Source organism: Delphinus delphis, chromosome 14 (assembly GCF_949987515.2).
Source record: "Delphinus delphis chromosome 14, mDelDel1.2, whole genome shotgun sequence".
In the NCBI taxonomy this organism is placed as follows: domain Eukaryota; kingdom Metazoa; phylum Chordata; class Mammalia; order Artiodactyla; family Delphinidae; genus Delphinus; species Delphinus delphis.
Genome location: NC_082696.1, coordinates 46674872 through 46692417, shown reverse-complemented (window position 1 = coordinate 46692417; position 17546 = coordinate 46674872). Strand labels below are relative to the sequence as shown.

Here is a 17546-nt window from a genome sequence, read left to right as displayed (position 1 = left end):
TCAGAAGTTGTAACCCCATTTCAGTGTCATCTCTATGATATTCCTTTGAATTGCTGAAATTCAAATTTAACTAGGCATTCTGTATTTTATCTGGCAACCCTAAATTTTAGAAAGGTTACCTAAATTCTCTTCTGAAAATTTGTTTCACTGTTTTCCCCTGGGTTTTTCTCTTAAAAGTTTATGATGATATGTGCCCTCTATCTCAAGATTCTCAAAATGTGGTCCCTGGGAACTTATTAGAAATGTAAATTATCAGACACCACCTCAGACCTATTGAAAAACTCTGATTTAGCAATCTTTGTTTTGATAAGCTCTCCCGACACTTTTGATGCACACTCAAATTTGAGAACTATGGACCTATCTCAACTCAGGTTGCCTTATTACCAGTATAATTAATGTTCACAAATCTGTATCCCCAAAGAAGCCAAATTAAAATAAAATACTTTGAGTATGGAATTCTCACAACTTGAACTATCAAGAAAATACTCTCAGTGCTTGGTCAAGTAAATCATTTAATAGGATCAACTTCTAATGATTAAAAAATTCTGGTTTTTAAAAACAGAACATGCCACAAAATTGGTGCTCAGTAACTGAGTAGAGCTGCCTTGTTATACCACTATTATCATTCTATATGAGTATTATTCACATTCTTTGGTGAATGGTGTAACACCCAGGCCATGGACTTGTCTCCAAAAGGCAAGGCTTAATGGTGAACAATTGCAAAAAACATTTGACTCTAATACACGCTGTGCCTGAATGAATGAGACCCTTTAGGACCCTGCCTCTTAATACCTAAGTTCCAAGAAGAAGCACCACAGCCAGCCCCAAGTTATGATTTCATTTTCATAAGGGAAAACATGAATCTCTGAAAATGAACATAATAGTTTAAATAAAATGACTTCAATAAAGTTAGTTTTTCATGAGAGTATATGAGATTATATAACATGGAACTGGTTGGGTTTTTTGTTGTTGTTGTTCAATTATTTTTATAAGACAAGTACCCTGGGCAACTCAGAGATCCATTGAACTCTGGGGAGTCAAGGGAGGCTATAATTTGGGTCATTGTTTAAATTAGATTTTATAAAAACATCTCCCTTCGTCAGGGCACACATACCAACAACCTGTGTGAAGGGCGGTTTCAGCTACACACATAGGCCAGAAATAGTGTGCTCTGAATTAGAGCAAGTGACAGCGTTCTTTTGGAAGCCATCATGAGTTTGAGAAAGGATGCTAGAACTTTTGCTACTATAATGTAGATGACAAGAACAGACAAGTTTCTTAATTTGTGTCTCTGAGTATCTCTGTCTATAAAAATGAACAAAATATTATATTTGCTATCTATTTCATTAACAACTTATTAATATAAATGAGATTATTGGAGAAGATGTTAGTTACTGTTTCTGTTTCCAGGGCAGTTTTTGAGGCCTGAGACCAGCATAGTATATGTCCTTGGATAAAATATGGATACTGACTAGTTGGTCCAAGAGGTTTTGTGAAATCTGGTGTGGTTCCAGCAGGCTCTTGTGTGTACGGCTTCTAGGATATCCAGACTTTCTGAGCAGTAGGCCCACTAAATGAGGGCCAGATGGACCAAAAGGGGCTGGTTCGGGAATGGCATCAGTGTTTGGAATTTTCATTGTCATTGAACTGAACTTCATGAAATTGCATTCGACTAATACATCAACCCTATTCCATTTCCTCTCGTATCTGGTGTGATGCTGTAAACCAGGAGCTAGGACGTTCTTTGGATGGGTGCTAGCCTGAATGACTAAACCATTCTTAGGTGGTAGAATGGCCAAGTGGTCCTTTCCTGAAAATATCGGATTGTCTCCAAATCCTTGCTGTTGTTTTAAATATATATTTGGAGTCATTGGAATTTACTTTTTTTCCTGGACTTGGACTTTTCTATCCATAATTATTTTCATATTATAAAATAGGTCTCTGACCTAAGTATGCGTATTTCTATTCCATATATCTCTGCAGCTGAAACCCCAGGGAAGGAAGGGCTTACCACTTTCAAAAGGGCAATGGCTTTCATAACATAAATGCCAGAGATTGAACTCTTCGATATCAAATTAAAAAAATCCTTTCTCCATATATGTAGTCAGAGCTTTTTCCAAAGTCACATTCTTGGAATTAATATAACTTCAAATGGGTAATGTGATTATAGATTAAAAATAGTTAAATTAAAATCAGAACTGTGAGTTAACATAATTTCCTTAAGTAATACCTAAGGCTATATATTTTGGAGAGATTCCTCCAACTAACATTAGAGATAATTACTAAGGACAAGGGATTAATACCATTAGAAGAGAACACACACAAATGCATCGTCATACCTTGAAGTTTTGGAGTTAAGTTCAATTTCCATAAAGATGAGAATCAGTTAAGTTTGAATATGAGAGTATACGATTAAAGCAATCTGATTATTTTAAGGAAGGGATTTAATTACAAAGTCATGTTTATAAATTTGGCTTTTCATTTATTTATTTTTGCCAGTTCTTTCACCCTCCAAGTATATTTTTCATATTGGGAAAATTTAAACTCTAATCTGTGTCCTCTAAAGAGTTTTGCTAATCTTTTATCCAAAGATTGGGGGAAAGGAAATAAAGTAGTGTTTATTTGGGTCTAACATGTGCAGGTAATTTGAGAATACTTTATTTAATATAAGGGTTTTATATAACATCACTATTAGTTCTGAGAATGGAAGTGGTCACTGATTTCTGCGTTTAAACATTAATATGATTAGGCTTTTTGCTAGTTATATTTTCTTTGGTTTTGCTGAAATTAAGCCAATACACTGTATATTTCATTATTTTAGGATTCCCTTTTTTGTATTAGGACATATGCTGTGATTTAAAAAAAGTATATCCAGTGGTTAATGATATGTTTCCAGAACAGACTTGTAGGCCTGATTTTGTCAAGAGCTACGCATGTGGTGCACATCTACCCTGATTTCTTGGACAGTCAGAGAGATGCATGGCCACAAGCAGTTGTAGTTTTGCCAGGACCTTAAGGAACTTATGGTGAAATCTTGCATTGATTATAACAATTGATGTCTCTGGCTTTCAATTTTCCTGAATTTAGGATTTTTATGCAGTAAATTTACATCAATCTTTCAAAATTATCAGAGGATTCTTGAGATTTCTCTTGGCCATAAAATTTTCAGTAACCCTGTACGTTGGCTGTATTCGTTTTATGTCAGTTTTCCCAACTACACCATTAGGGTTTTTTTTGGTGGGGGGGGAGGCTATTGCCTAAGTCAAAATATTTTATTATTAAAAATAGTATAACTTCATGCTAATGATTCTTAAAAGATTTCATACTCTGAGTCTACAGAAACTCATTTAACTTTGGATTGCGTGTTCATAGCCATTCAGTTAACCTAACCAAACACAAAGGTAGGTCAGAAATTATTTTAGAAAAGGTTCATTTGATTACAAGTAACCGTAATCTATTCGAGTTACTTTAAGCAAAACTGGGAACTTTATCGTTAGGATATTAAACTATCTCCTAGAACCCAAGGGCAGAAAGTGCTATCAAGTCTCAGGAGAGATGAGACAGGAAACTATAGAGTTGTCAGCATCTAACACACTTATTGTCTCAATCTCTTTTCCACTGAGACCATATGGTCTTTTGCCTGTTATTCCTTGTGAAACTAGTTCTTTCTCCAGTTCTCTGCAGAATGGTTCTCTGTGCTTTTTTGTGTGTACATAGCAGACACATCCAGTTTCACATCTCTGTAGCTCATTAAAACCTTGTTTCCACATGTTGAAACTTATTAGGTGTGGGAATAATGTATTAATATGCATAGTTTTAAATTAGAGCTCTATGGTAGAGTTTTATTATCCATCATAGAGAAGACATTTTTAAGTTTAGAAAAGATGAAATTTGTGATGAAAATGTTAGCAGTAGTGGTGAGTGTGATGAAATCAGCCACATGCCTTCAGATAGATGTGAGGACAAAATGAATGAACCGGCCTGAATCTTATTTATTGTCATAAAATACCAAGTGAAAAGTAATAATTCTGACAATGTGATGAAAATTATTTGAAATGTGAATGTTTATTACTGGTAACAGAGTGAACATATTCCATTATGTTTGAGGACACTCTCAAATTCTAAGATAAATCCACCAAGCTCAAGTTCAATTTTGAAACAAACAATGAACACCAGGAAAAACTATAGAATTTTTCTTCACCAAGTAAAAGGATAGTCAAGTCTCCTGATCAGTCATGCACAATATGACCAGGATGAAAATGCAGAATCCACAGTAGCCTCATTTATAGTGTAACATATAAGTAAAGGCAAGAGCTGCTAACTCTGATAGGCCATAAGTTCAATAAAAACTGGAAATAAAACATCTGTTGTTATCCTGTTGTAGTTTTATTTATCTATTTATTTTTTTGTGGGACTGTAGATTATTAAAAACTAGCATAACCTTTAAAGGCAATTATTTAAAACTGCTGCTTGATCTACATTTACAAATATTATTGGTGAGACACATAAAAACTTCTAGAAAATAAATGTTGGAAAAGATGATGATCTGGGGGTTTTATAAAATAGCACAGATTGTGGTAATGTTATAACTATGCCCCCCAAATAAGCTTTTATGCCAGAAATTCATTGTAGACTTATGGATATACTTATGTTGTGAACTCAGCTTTATATATAATATTTTTCTTTCGAACAGAAGTGAACACAAGGGCATCCGTTAAAATATGTTATTTTGCTAAACTTGACAATTCATGCGACTGAAGAAGAGAATTTTAACCCAGTAGTAAGTTTGTGATGACCTACAATGTACAAAGTAGATTGTGAGTGATTTGAATCCTCTGCTTAGAGATGTTTTTCTGGATTCAAGTGGGCATACCCAGAGCAAAAACAAACTCTACTCCCTGTGCAAGTTCAAGTGAGCTCTCCCTCCTTGAAAACCTAGGGAGATTTTCAAGAGCACTTATTGAGGTTGTTAAATTTATCAGTCATGATAGGTAGGCCCATACATCTTGGACTTTCTTCTCAAAGTGAAGTAACTCTGGTTAGTGTTTTCTCAGAAAGTCCTCTCTTGTCAAGGTTGTCTGAGGGACTTCACTTTTTTTGGAGGAGTGAGATCATATGACATCAATGTCTTGCTTTGAAAATTCCAATACCCTGAGATTTATTTGCTTATTTGAACAACCAAATATTTATCTTTTCAAAAGATGAGATTTTATCAATAATTACCACGGAAGATGTAATTGCAATAATCACAAAACTGGATCAGTGGACTACTTATCTTGATCAAGATGAGTTGAATGCCTGTGATTATTTCTGAACCCCTTGGTTATAAAGTTATCCAGGGGCACTATACTAAAGGATAGTTATTTTAAACAGTCCCAAGAAGTACTAAGAAACACCTGATAAACTTTCTAATCATTTTTCTCAAGAAGACTACATTTATGAGTGGCTAAGAAGCAGATTTTGTTTTCACCTTTTTAACCCAAACTTGACACATTCAGAAGAGATTCAAGACATTATTTGGTTTGTTGAATGACAGTCACACCATTTTGGTTAGGAATGATTTCTCAGTGTCCAACCCTATCAGAAAAGTCAGTTCAATACCTTCTACAATTTTAGAACACACACACATGAGATGAAATTCTCAATGATAAGTCACAACAAAACTAAAAATGAGATTGTCACATTGATATAAAATTTGAATGATTTCAAGCCGTTATCCTTTCATTCCTGATTAAATCTTAAATTGTTTTATTCTTATCATTGCGGAAATTATTTTGAATTCTGTTTTTAAATTAATTAGATTCAATATTACATGCATTTATTTATTTTATGCTTTAATTTCTATTTGATAGCATCATTTTTCATCTTATTTATTTTTATAGTTATAGTCTATTTATAACAAGTAATAGTGATTTTTCAGTTCTATAGCAATAGTTTCTTTATAAAATAAGCATGTTAAAGGTAACTTCATTTGTAGAAAAGTATAAGCAAATGCCACTCAAGTGCTGATATGACAAAAATCATGAAGATAGAAACATAAAACACTGCAGTTTTGAAAACACTGGTAAAGATTTTTAATTCATGAATATTTCCTGACTGCCAGATTTATCTGCTGTAACAGTTTGGGAGAAATGGCAAGAACTTTGGAATTAGGCGGGTGGTGGTTCAAATCTCAGCACAGCCACAAATTAGCAGGGTTTATCTTGGAAAGTTACTTAGATACTATGAGCCTCAGTTTCTCCATTTTTAAAATGGGTATAATGATAATTATTTTCAAGAGGGTCGCTGTGGTAATTAGAATTAACGTATGTTAAAGTACCCTGGTTCAATAAGTGCTAGCTATTTTTCAGGCAGTTAAGAAAACTTTACTTAAAAAGTGTATTTTAAAAAATCAAATTTAATATGTTTGGTATCTATATATTCACTTTCTAAAAATTGAAGTATAGTTGATTTACAATGTTGTATTAATTTCTGCTATACGGCAAAGTGTACATACATTCTTTTTTATATTCTTTTCCATTATGGTTTATCACAGGACATTGAATATAGTTCCCTATATATTCACTTTTTAATGTAAGAATTAGCAAAATAAAAGACTAGCTGCAAAATCTCTACATTTTAGAAAGCCTTTAGAATGAGATAGGTGAGTCAAATGTCATAAAAAAATGTTAGGATAGTGGAAAGTGAATAAGGTTTTAAGAGTGTCCTCCCATAGGACTTAAAGTATGATGTAATACTTAGGTTAGCTGTGATAATCAATTGCAGATAAACTTAAGTCTTGGATTGAGCCACGAAATGGAAGCCATGAGCTTGACATTCAATCCTAGCTCTGAAATTGAACTTTGGTTTTCAATGCCACAGTTATTTCCAAGAGGTTCTTTGTTTCCGTGTCTGAAGTAGATAGTAACTCACAGGGGCGTCATACAATTTTTTCTCTTCTGTTTCAGCACTAACCGTGTCCCCCCTCCCTGCTTTAGGGTGTTATATAAATAAAGAACGCTTGACAATCATTGTAGAATTTTAGTAGAAGCAACAACAAAGCCTTTCACCTTAGTAGTCCAGGCATTGGTTCCACCATGAAATTTAAAGAAACCCATATTTATTCTGTCTGGATATTTAACATAAAATAGTTAAATTTTATAAACCTTGAGCTTATGGAAGGGGCCCTGGTGGTAGTCACATTATGCTTGTCATTTCTTAGGTGAAGCTTTTATAGTCCTAAATATTATTGAAATTCTCTTCTCTGTAGTGTGGGCTAGATATTACTGATGACAGGTTCCAGGCCAGGTTACGTACTTCATTCACTCAACAAACATTTATTTGGCCTGAACTCTTGGATATTAAGTGACTGTAACACTGGCCCTGCATCGAAGCTGCCTACGATATGTGAGGTGAGGCAGCTAATTAGATCAGCAGCCACAGGAGATGGGATCCATGTGGGTGGCCTCTGCTCAGCTCTCTCTGGCTCTGTCTTGACAGACTGGCCTTTTGTCCTGGAGCCTGTGAGACACCAGGGCTGACTGCCAGATTCCAGATTCCTCTCAGGACCAGCCTTTCCTCACTAGAAGCAACACCAGGGGCATCACCCACCTCAGAACACGCTTCTTTCACTCCTTAGGGCTTCACTTATTAGAAATCTTACATAAGAGGACTGAGTTCCAGGCAGGACCATAGGACAGCCCTAGCTCTTTCTCAGAGCACACGCACATGCATGCACCCATGCACACATGCACACAATGTAGCAAATATAATGTTCTAAAAACACCACCTAAAACGCAGGAGAATATCATTGGTGAAGGATTTTTGTGAGGTGATGGTGAATTCCCACACAGCAAGCTTTCTGTAAATCACCTTACAATGTCTCTACTATTTTTCTTATTCGACTCTCAGCTTCTTAGAGTATCTTCTTTCTCTCTCCTGTATCCAAACAATCTCTAAAAGCTGTTTTTTCCTTTTCTGTTGTCCCAAGCAACCTCACTTTGCTCTCAGGTCGCCTATCCCTCTCAGCAAGTGTGACATCATTGGTAGCTGAACTAGAACTACCTGTTGTTTGCTTTTAAGCACATGGAAGCCTCTTCCTGCCATAAGTACTGTGATTGGGTTTTACCTGATGCCATAGGAAGACAGACAGGGGCAGGTAAATAAATCCCCGGAAGGAAGTGAGGTAAGCAGGAATAAACACGTGATAAGAATACACCAGTCATTTCTTATGAGTGGACTTAACAGAGAGAATGTGAGGGCATCATACTTGTTGATCCTAGAGTGATAAACCTGAGTAGGAACTGTGAAGACCAACTGTGAAGACCAACAGTTCACCAACTGTGAAGACCATACTACACCAAACAGCGTGACCTTTATCTTCAAAGATACGCAAAACCATTTGAGAATTTGAAGCAACAAGATGGCATATCATGAGGCTTGGGTTTTAGAAAGATCACTTGGCTGTAGTGTTGAGAAGGGATTGGATCTGTGGAGAGCAAGACCAGAGGCTCTTCCTTTGTTTTGTTTTCTTAAAAGTGTTTGTTTGCCTTGTTTTAGCATACAAGGAGGCATTTTTCTCCAGGATTATTCTCAAGCTCATAGGTTTTGGTTCGTGGATATTTTTATTCATTCATTCATTCAACAAATATTTGTTAAATTGCTCACTGAATGCCTGACACTGTTCTAGATTCTGGAGGTGCAGCAGTGAACAAAAACAAGTTCCTTCCCCCATGAAGTTGCCATTCTTGGGGAGCAGACAATAAACATACATGTAAAAATACAATATGCCAGACTCTGGGGGCTCTAAGAGCAAATAAAGTGATGGCAGGGGAGGGGAGTTAGAAAATAAAAACCAGGGTTAGGGCAGGGAAGGTCTTACAGAATATTTAACTTTGGGATTACATAGCATTTATTCTTGAAGCTGGATGCAACTGGGCGTTTGCAACATCAACAAAATAAGGAGCCACGAGGCCCATGTTGTAAGAAGGTGCTGTGCTTCCCTTTCCTCCCACCTTCAGTTTTCAGTCTCTCCGTGAGTCTCACTTCCTCCTAGCATCACCTTTCAGGCTAGTTTCAGGCTGAAAAACCAAGTTTTCCCTAAACACACAGTTTGGATCGCCCTCCACATCCTGAAAAGGATTCTGATTCCATGGCATGAAGTAGACTTTTTACTGGATTACCTTGAGTTTAGGATAGACATGTGATCTTCTCTTCATTATCCAATCTTGTTTTGCTCCCAGCTTCTATAGTCTACAAAGATCAAGAATCAATGAGTTGGTGAAAACATCAGCAGAGAACTGATTTCAGGATAAGTCTCAAGCTATAAATTCCACAATTGAGATGTAATGGCACAGCACCAACTTTAATTGTGCGAGAGAGCTGATAATATTTAAAGCAGTGTACTCTTGACACCTTTTTTGCTCTGAAGATTATTTTCAATTAAATTGATTCCTATTATTTGTTCTGATACATCAAAGCCATTCTTATTTTCATTCTAATCTCTTTTCTTCTCTCCATTTTTCTGCCACTGCCAGAGTCTAGGACTTCATTGCCTGTTGTTCGGTCAATTGAAACAATCTCTTAAGCGGTGACAGGGTCTCTTCTCCAAGGTGATAAACCAGATTGATTTTATTTATACCTCCTGTCATGTTACATAGGTGCCCAAAGTGTTTATTGGCACGCTGACTGTCAAAAATATTCTTATATTTTAGTTTGAAAGGGAGGGAGTATGTAAAATAGGGATGACTAGTATCTACAATTAATAATTGGGTAATAAACAACCTCTTCCCTCTCAAGTCTCTGTAGCTTCTAAAAAACATTTGTTTTTTTGCTCAGGCTACATGTTAGAGGCTGTGGGTCGGCTGCCATGGATCTGGTCCATGTGTCTTTTCATTCTGGGGACTCAGACTAAAGGAACCAGTTTTGTCTGGAAGTGGGAAATGAGCAGGCACTCTAGCTGAATCAGGATTCCCCTTGAAGCTTCTGCTAAGAACTGGCACATGGCCACTTCTGCTCACATTTCACTGTCCTAAACAAGTCACGTATCTACAGGAGGCACTATGGGTCATAAACGTAGAAGGGGTAATGATTAAGGAGTAATACACATGTAATATTCAATGTTTGGCGTATGGCAGATTCTATATAAGTATTATTATTGTTGTTAGTATTATTGTTAGTCTTTCCCTGTACATAACAGGCAAATTCCCAACTCTGGGTCAGTGTTACTATCCACTTTATCTTTCCCCTACCCAATTAGTAGAAAACTGCTGAGAAAACTAAATAAGCTTGTACAATGGTGTCCCCATAAAATTAGGACCTCAACATCATCTGGATCCCTTGTGATTCTCAGCATTTTCCTTTTTCCTGCTTTAGCTTCCACTTTTACTCCCCTAAATGTCTATTTCAAACCTTCACCACTTTCCTTCAGGTTACCAGAAAACCCTCTTCCACCTGTCCCTGTGCAGATAACTTGCCCACTTGACAAACTGGGAAAATTGAGCCCATTAGGTGGGATCTCATTGCCATTTCTTGGCTTGTCCAGCCAACCTGCAAATTTGGCAAAGCCCATTCTCATCCTTATTGCCCTTCAGGAAGGCAACAATGGTTAAATGTCTATTTTTGTGTTCAAGGCCAACTTCTCCGTCTGTGTTCTTCATACTATATATTTCTGCCTTCTCTTATACAGGATCGTTTATCCCCCATTTTCTCCTATGTTTTCACCTTTTTTCTTATGCTTTTCCTAAAGGATATTTGAACCATGTCACATTCACTTTCATATCTCTTTTACCACACAGCATAGTACTGTGATATGACATGTGTTTCATACATATTTGTTGGATGAATGCACAGTAACTCCCAGAAGCTTCCAGTAGTCAGCAGTGTCTTCTCAGGGTCAGGCTACTACTTGCTGCCAGCCCTCCCTCTAACCTTAAAGCCTGTACTTCAGGTTGACATTGTGAATGGCTACGGTCTACTGTGCCACTGATAAAACAGTTAATACTTACATAGCAGTTACTGTGTCACAGACACCATTCCAAGTACTTTACATGTGTTAACAAATTTGATTTTTGTAACAACTCTATGAAGTAGGTTTATTATCATCCCTAGTTTACACACCCAGAAAATGCAGAGACTGAGGGGTTATTAATATATAGGTGCTATGTTCTTTTCTGTATGAATATGTAAAGAAATAAAAAGTATAAACAGATAGACATAAATATAGATCAAATCTGGTTCTAGCTAGTAAACTGTCAAGCCTTAGGGTTGCCTCCTGGGTTTTTTCTTTGAGTAAATGAAGTCCATAAATAGATAGCCTGAAGGAGCCAGAAGTTAGCAGAAATCATCACTTAACTGGTTACGTGTCTCAGAATATAAATGAAACACCCTTCCCCCTCCACTCTTGTTGGCTCCTGATGAAGCTTAAGTATTTAACTTTCCTGCTTCACTCATTCTGCTGTTGCCACAGCAACGAAAGAATGCCATTCTCTGCTCTTGTAGGTACCTTACAAGCACAGTTTTTTGAAAAAGGCAGTGAATCACATCTTTTAAAAAACAAGTGGTCAACATGGAGAACTACCATTTAAGAGTTTCTTAAGGCTTAATGTATAGACCTCAGTTTTTTTTCCTAGCAAAATTCTGTTTTAAGCACACCTTATGCCCTGTATAATACTGAAACCTGAAAAATCAGGTTTTTATGAAACTAGAATCATACCAAATATGCAGCCCTAAAATGTACTTACTTGTAACTTATTTATAATGTTCCTATCATCTTGGAAGGGGTGGTACCTCTCTGAAAATTTGCTCTTACAATCTTCATGGTCCACATTTTAGGGAAAAGTCATATATATTTCCTTTGCCATTTTTAAGCTTCTTTTCCTTCTTCACTTAGGCATTCTTTAAAAAGATTTTGTAGTGTATTAATACATTTTAAAGTTGAGACAAATGATAGCAGAAATACTGTTGCTTTAATCAGGGCTCTTTCAATTGCAAATGACATAAATATAGCCCAGGCTTGATTAAGCAAAGGGAAATGTATTATAAGACAGCTTGAGTACCTCGCAGAACCCACGGGTAAGAACACGGCAACATGGTGAGAAGAGAAAGTCCAGTGAGCATCTCAGACAAGCCTGGATGCCCTCTATCACTCAGCTCCATTTCTCTTTGCTCTTGGGCTCCCTGCTTCTCTCTCACCGCAGACCAGCTTTAATGTCATGGTGGAAACATGGGTAATGACAGCACCTAAATATTACAGCCAAAGCCAGTAGAGAGATACTATACTAACTCTTTTTCCTCAATCTAAACTAAATAAATAACAAAGAAACAAAATCTAAGAGAGAAAAAGGGACTACTTATTGGCCCAATTTGGGTCAAATGCCACCCAGAGAACAATCAGTACTGACCAGGAGGCAGCGTCATGGAGCACCTTACTTGGTTTATTTGCAGTAGGATCGAGCACTTCTTCCTTTTTGAAGCTCATCCTTCTCTTGGCTTCCTGGACACTGTTTTCCCTCTGTCCTCTCTTTATCTTTCTGGATGCCTGTGCTCAGTCTCATTGCCTGTTAAAGGTCTGTGTAGAGAACAGACAACCACATTAAACCCCTTCCTCACAAGACCTTTCTGTAGCTATTGAATTTAGCCCAGGTCAAAATCAAAGAAGAGAAAGAGGAGAGCTAGCTTGGATGTACCTCAGGGTAAGTCCTTGTCATTCTAGCAATTTGGATCCTTGTGTAAGCAGCTCTTTGCAAAAAACTGCCCTCAGCAGGAAGCCCCTTTTCTTGTCACTCTAGCAAAGCTATATTGTAACTAACTTTTAAACCGGGCACCCCCATGTTCTACTCATCTCCAGCCCAAGCACACCTTTCAAATCTTTTAATTACACAATTCTTTGCCTAACTTGCCTGCACGCAGTGGGGAATGGTGATGACTCTGACCCCCTATCTCAATGATTAACTGAGACTACTTCCCTTTAAACCTTTCACGGCCAAGTAGAATCTTCGCAGATGGTTTTGGGGGGACGTTGAGTCCCCCCATCTCCCCAGATTGCTGACATTCTGATTAAAGGCACTTTTCCTTTCTATCAACATCTTTAAGTATTGATTTGATAAGCGGCAAGCAGCGGGACCCAGTTCACTCGAACACTTGCACTGTCAAAAGTAGCCCCCTGCCATTTCATCTTTTTTTTTAAAAATAACTTTATTTATTGATTGATTTTGGCTGTGTTGGATCTTCGTTGCTGTGTGCGTGCTTTCTCTAGTTGTGGTGAGCGGGGGCCACTCTTCGTTGCGGTGCGTGGACTTCTCATTGCGGCGGCTTCTGTTGTTGCGGAACCTGGGCTCTAAGTGCGCAGACTTCAGTAGTTGTGGCACGCGGGCTCAGTAGTTGTGGCTTGAGGGCTCTAGAGCTCAGGCTCAGTAGTTGTGGCGCACAGGCTTAGTTGCTCCGCGGCATGTGGGATCTTCCCGGGCCAGGGCTGTAACCCGTGTCCCTTGCATTGGCAGGCGGACTCTCAACCACTGCGCCACCAGGGAAGCCCTGGCACTTCATCTTAAAGCAAAGTGTGCCCTATTGACAAGTTCTTCCAGTACTCAAAGAACTCCTGGTCACTCTTCATATTTTTTATTTTTAAATACATATATATAATTATGTATATGTGTACGTCTATACAAATGTATGTATTCAGATAGGTTTTCTCTAACATTCAAGGCAATTGTGCAGTATAAAAGAGAAAGATGAAGCAAAGCAACTTGAAAAAAATGGGTCCCAATAGAAATAAAAAATTCAAGAAATGGAAAAGAAATTAAAGGCAATAAAACCCCAACATATATGTACCCTGATTATTAGAATCAGAGAGATTTAAGAGAATTTTATAACCACAGAAAAAGAACAACATACTATGAAATAGGATTTTTAGAGACCAAGATGAGCTATTGGCAATTTAAAAATGTGCTTGCCAAAATTAGAAAAAAAGAAATAGAAGATAACATTTGGGAAATCAGTTCGAATGTAGTACAAAAATAAAATATAAAAGGTGTAAGAATCTCAAGCTAGGATCCAATATCTGAATAGTAGGAGTAAAATAAAAGGAGAGTGAAGAACTAGGAGAGAGGAAACTATAAAAGAAATAATGCAAAGACATTTTTCAGAGTGAAAGGAGATGTATCATAAATGTTAAAGGGGCCAGTGTACCACTGAGCATAATAAACTAAAAAGACCCATATCTAAACACATCAATGTGAAGTTTCAGAACCTCAAGGATAATAATAAGATATTTTTAAAATTTTAGGGAGGAAAAGGAAGTTAAGCTACAAAGGAAAGTAAGCCTGGTCTAAGACTTTTCATTTACATTATGGTGATAGAAAATAGAGGAATGATGCCTTCAAACACTGAAGACAAATCTTTTCCCATCTAGAATCCTAAACTTACCTAGAATACTGTTCAAGTGTGATGGCAGAGTATAGCCGTTATCTGATTAGGAAAATTAATACACCAGATACCCTTTCTTCAAAAATCTGAAAATGCACATTAACAAAATAATGGTGTCAGCTAAGGAAAAGAATGACTCAGGAAACAATTTCTACATCAGAAAGCAATAAAAGATAAGAAGAACCATCATTAGTGGCCTATGGCAGCCTAGAGGGCAAGCACTCAAGATTTCAGAGGGCTGGAGCTGGTGGGAAAGAGGTCCTGAGGAAGAAGAATGAGACTTTATAGAATTAACAGTAAGATGGAGAACTTGGAAAAAATTGAGGAAAAAATGTAGGCATAAAATTTTATGATCAGCCCTCCCCCAGTTAAAGTATGGAATAATTAGGGGCAGAGACTAAGCAATGAGGAAAATAGGTCTAAAAGGTCTGAAATCTAGATGCTGAATAAGTTAGCTGAATGCTAACTTATGTGGTCAAATTAGACCAGTAATGAGACTACCATCATGTTGGACCAATCACTTTCTGAGGAACAGCTATCAGTTTCATACCAGGATTGATTCCAGAAGCACACCCATAGTCTCTTTCCCTGAGGAAATTATAATCTGGTAGAAAATCAAGATAGAAATGAGATAATACTGTTTGCTTCCAAAATTCAGTGGTGACCCCGTGTAGAGCAGAGCTTGGCCTATGGTCCACATATACAGAGCACATTTGCAGAGCTGGGGGCGATTCCCCTGTGGCAGGCCAAAACTTATGAACTAAGCTCTCCCTTTGGCCACTCCTGTCCTCAATTTAAAGCAATGTAGGCATGGAATAAAGACTGATGTACATCTTCTCTTGTCCCTGGAAATAACTGCTTTGCTATTACAGGTCTCATTTTCCTTTCAATTCCAGGTTTAACTGCCCTGACTGCAACAAAGGCAATTCCTCTGCCAGGGTCTTCATCAGTCTAGTTCCCGGAGAAACAACAGTTTAGGAGCTGAGTCCAGCACTCTATCTCGTAGGGCACCAGTTTGACTCCCTATAAAGAGATAAGGCCTTCTGACATTTCAGACTCTGCTTTACCCTAGCTCAGTGCCTCTGTCTTTCTCCTCCCATTTTCTCCACGTTCTTTTTATGATATAGACTGATTGTCCTTTAACATATATCTTCATACTACTTGTTTTTCCTTCTATCTTTTCTTGACTTGGTCTGCTTCTCCAGACTGACATACTTTCAACCTATGCTATTTGTTCCTCCTTCCTATTTTGTCGCATATCTTCAGCTTTATTTGTCTTGCCCTTCTCTGTCCTGCCTTGTTTTTTCATTCATTCATTCAGAAATATTAGGCACTGCAGTAGGATTGGGGATAAAAAGTGAAATGGTCCTTGTTCTAAAAGATTTCACAAATCTTATGAGGGACAATTAAGTGGAAGAGTAGAAGATGTCAGGCCTTCAATCGAGGTACAATAAAAGTGTTTTGGAGATGCATAGGTCTTAGTACAAGGATAGCATAAACCAGTTTTCCCTGATGCTTAGGTAAAGCTTTCCTGAGGAAGTACAGAGTGAGCTGGATTTTGAGGGATGAGTAAGAGTTTAATAAAAGAGGGCCTGGGATAAGAAGGGAAAGTTACTCTAGGTGAACGGAATAGAATGTACGGAGTTGCAAATTGAGCTACTCTACATCTGTAGTTACCTCTAGCTATATTTGATTCTTCTCTTCCTGGGAAAGCACCAGGAATACCAGCATCAGCACCTCCATCATTGTGTGGTGGAGTGGTCAAAAGAATTTTCCTGAACAGCTCTTACACTGGATAGGAGAGCTTACATCAACTCTCATTGAAACTCCCCCTTCTTCAACCTCTTCTTCCAGAATTTCTCAGGGTACCATCTTATTCCCAATATGGGCAACGGTGAAATTTGTAAACAAATTCATCTTTTCAAATATTAAACAGATTTTTTTGTAATGAAAGACATTAGAGGGATTTTTAAGCCTATATTTTGAGAGGTTCAAACAATAGTCTCTGAGGGCAACTGACCAAATGCATTAGAGAAAGTCATTTGGAAACCTCTTTACTGCTTTCAGAAACAAGAGAATTGAACTTCTCTTTTGCAGCCAATTCTCTGCAGCCACACACACACACACACACACACACACACACACACACACACACACAAATAAAGGTTTACTAACACTCTTTCTCCTGAGAACACTATCTACTGTGAACGGTGCCAACAGCTGAAAGCATCGAGCCTGCCCTCGCGCTGTGAGAACACGGCTCTCTCCCAGGTTTTCCCAGATGCTCATTAAAATCCAAAGAGTACCCCACAGGATGTGTTGTTTAGTCCAACATCATAGCTTTCAGGAAGAAAAGAATTTCAACTCGGTGTGGGAAGATGGACAAAGTCGAACACCATGGTAACTGGGTCAAATTAACTCTTTTAAATTGGAGCTACCAGCAAACGAATGGCTGCTGACCACACATAGCCGCTGAGAGCATTACAGCTTAACTTCTGCCCTGTGGGAATTCTGCTCTTCCCCAAACTCCACGGCGCTCATGTCCCTTACTCCCTCCATCTCTGTGGCTTTTCCCTTTTACTCTTCTTTCCTCATCTCAGTAACTGATTGATGTTTTACTCCTATCAGATTGGCCTCTCTGGAATATCTCACAGATCTAGAAAACATGTTTACTTCTTTCACAACTACTGTACCCATAAACTGGAACCACTTCTTCCCAGGCTTATTTCACACATGGGAAAGAGCCACTTGCCTAACATTCTTGTCAAACAACGCACAGTATCACCAGAATGCTTCGTTTTTTTGCACAGCAGGAGTCTTGGGGAGATGGGTAGAGAGAAGGGCACTAAAAATAGTTGTGCCCTCCTCTAAGTTGGATACTTATTTTATATGCTGAGTTATAATTTTTTCTGTTTTATTTGTTTTATTGCTCAAATTGTTCCAGATTTGGCCACTGAGCAACCCTTCTATTGGCTCCTATATACCTCTGACACACTTCTATCAATGTCAGTTTATTTATTTATTTTCCACTCCCTTACTTTCTAGCGTTACAAGATGCTCCAGGCTCATCTTGTACCTTTCTTGCCCCAGTCCTAGAATCAGCCATTTCTTCAGGGATACCTGGTCCTTTTTTATTAGAAATA

At 37.8% G+C, this 17546-nt stretch overlaps 1 pseudogene; it reads right to left on the bottom strand.

The window, feature by feature from the left end:
- Window positions 1-17546, bottom strand: part of LOC132437145 (CWF19-like protein 1) — a 105652-nt pseudogene that overhangs the window by 70062 nt on the left and 18044 nt on the right.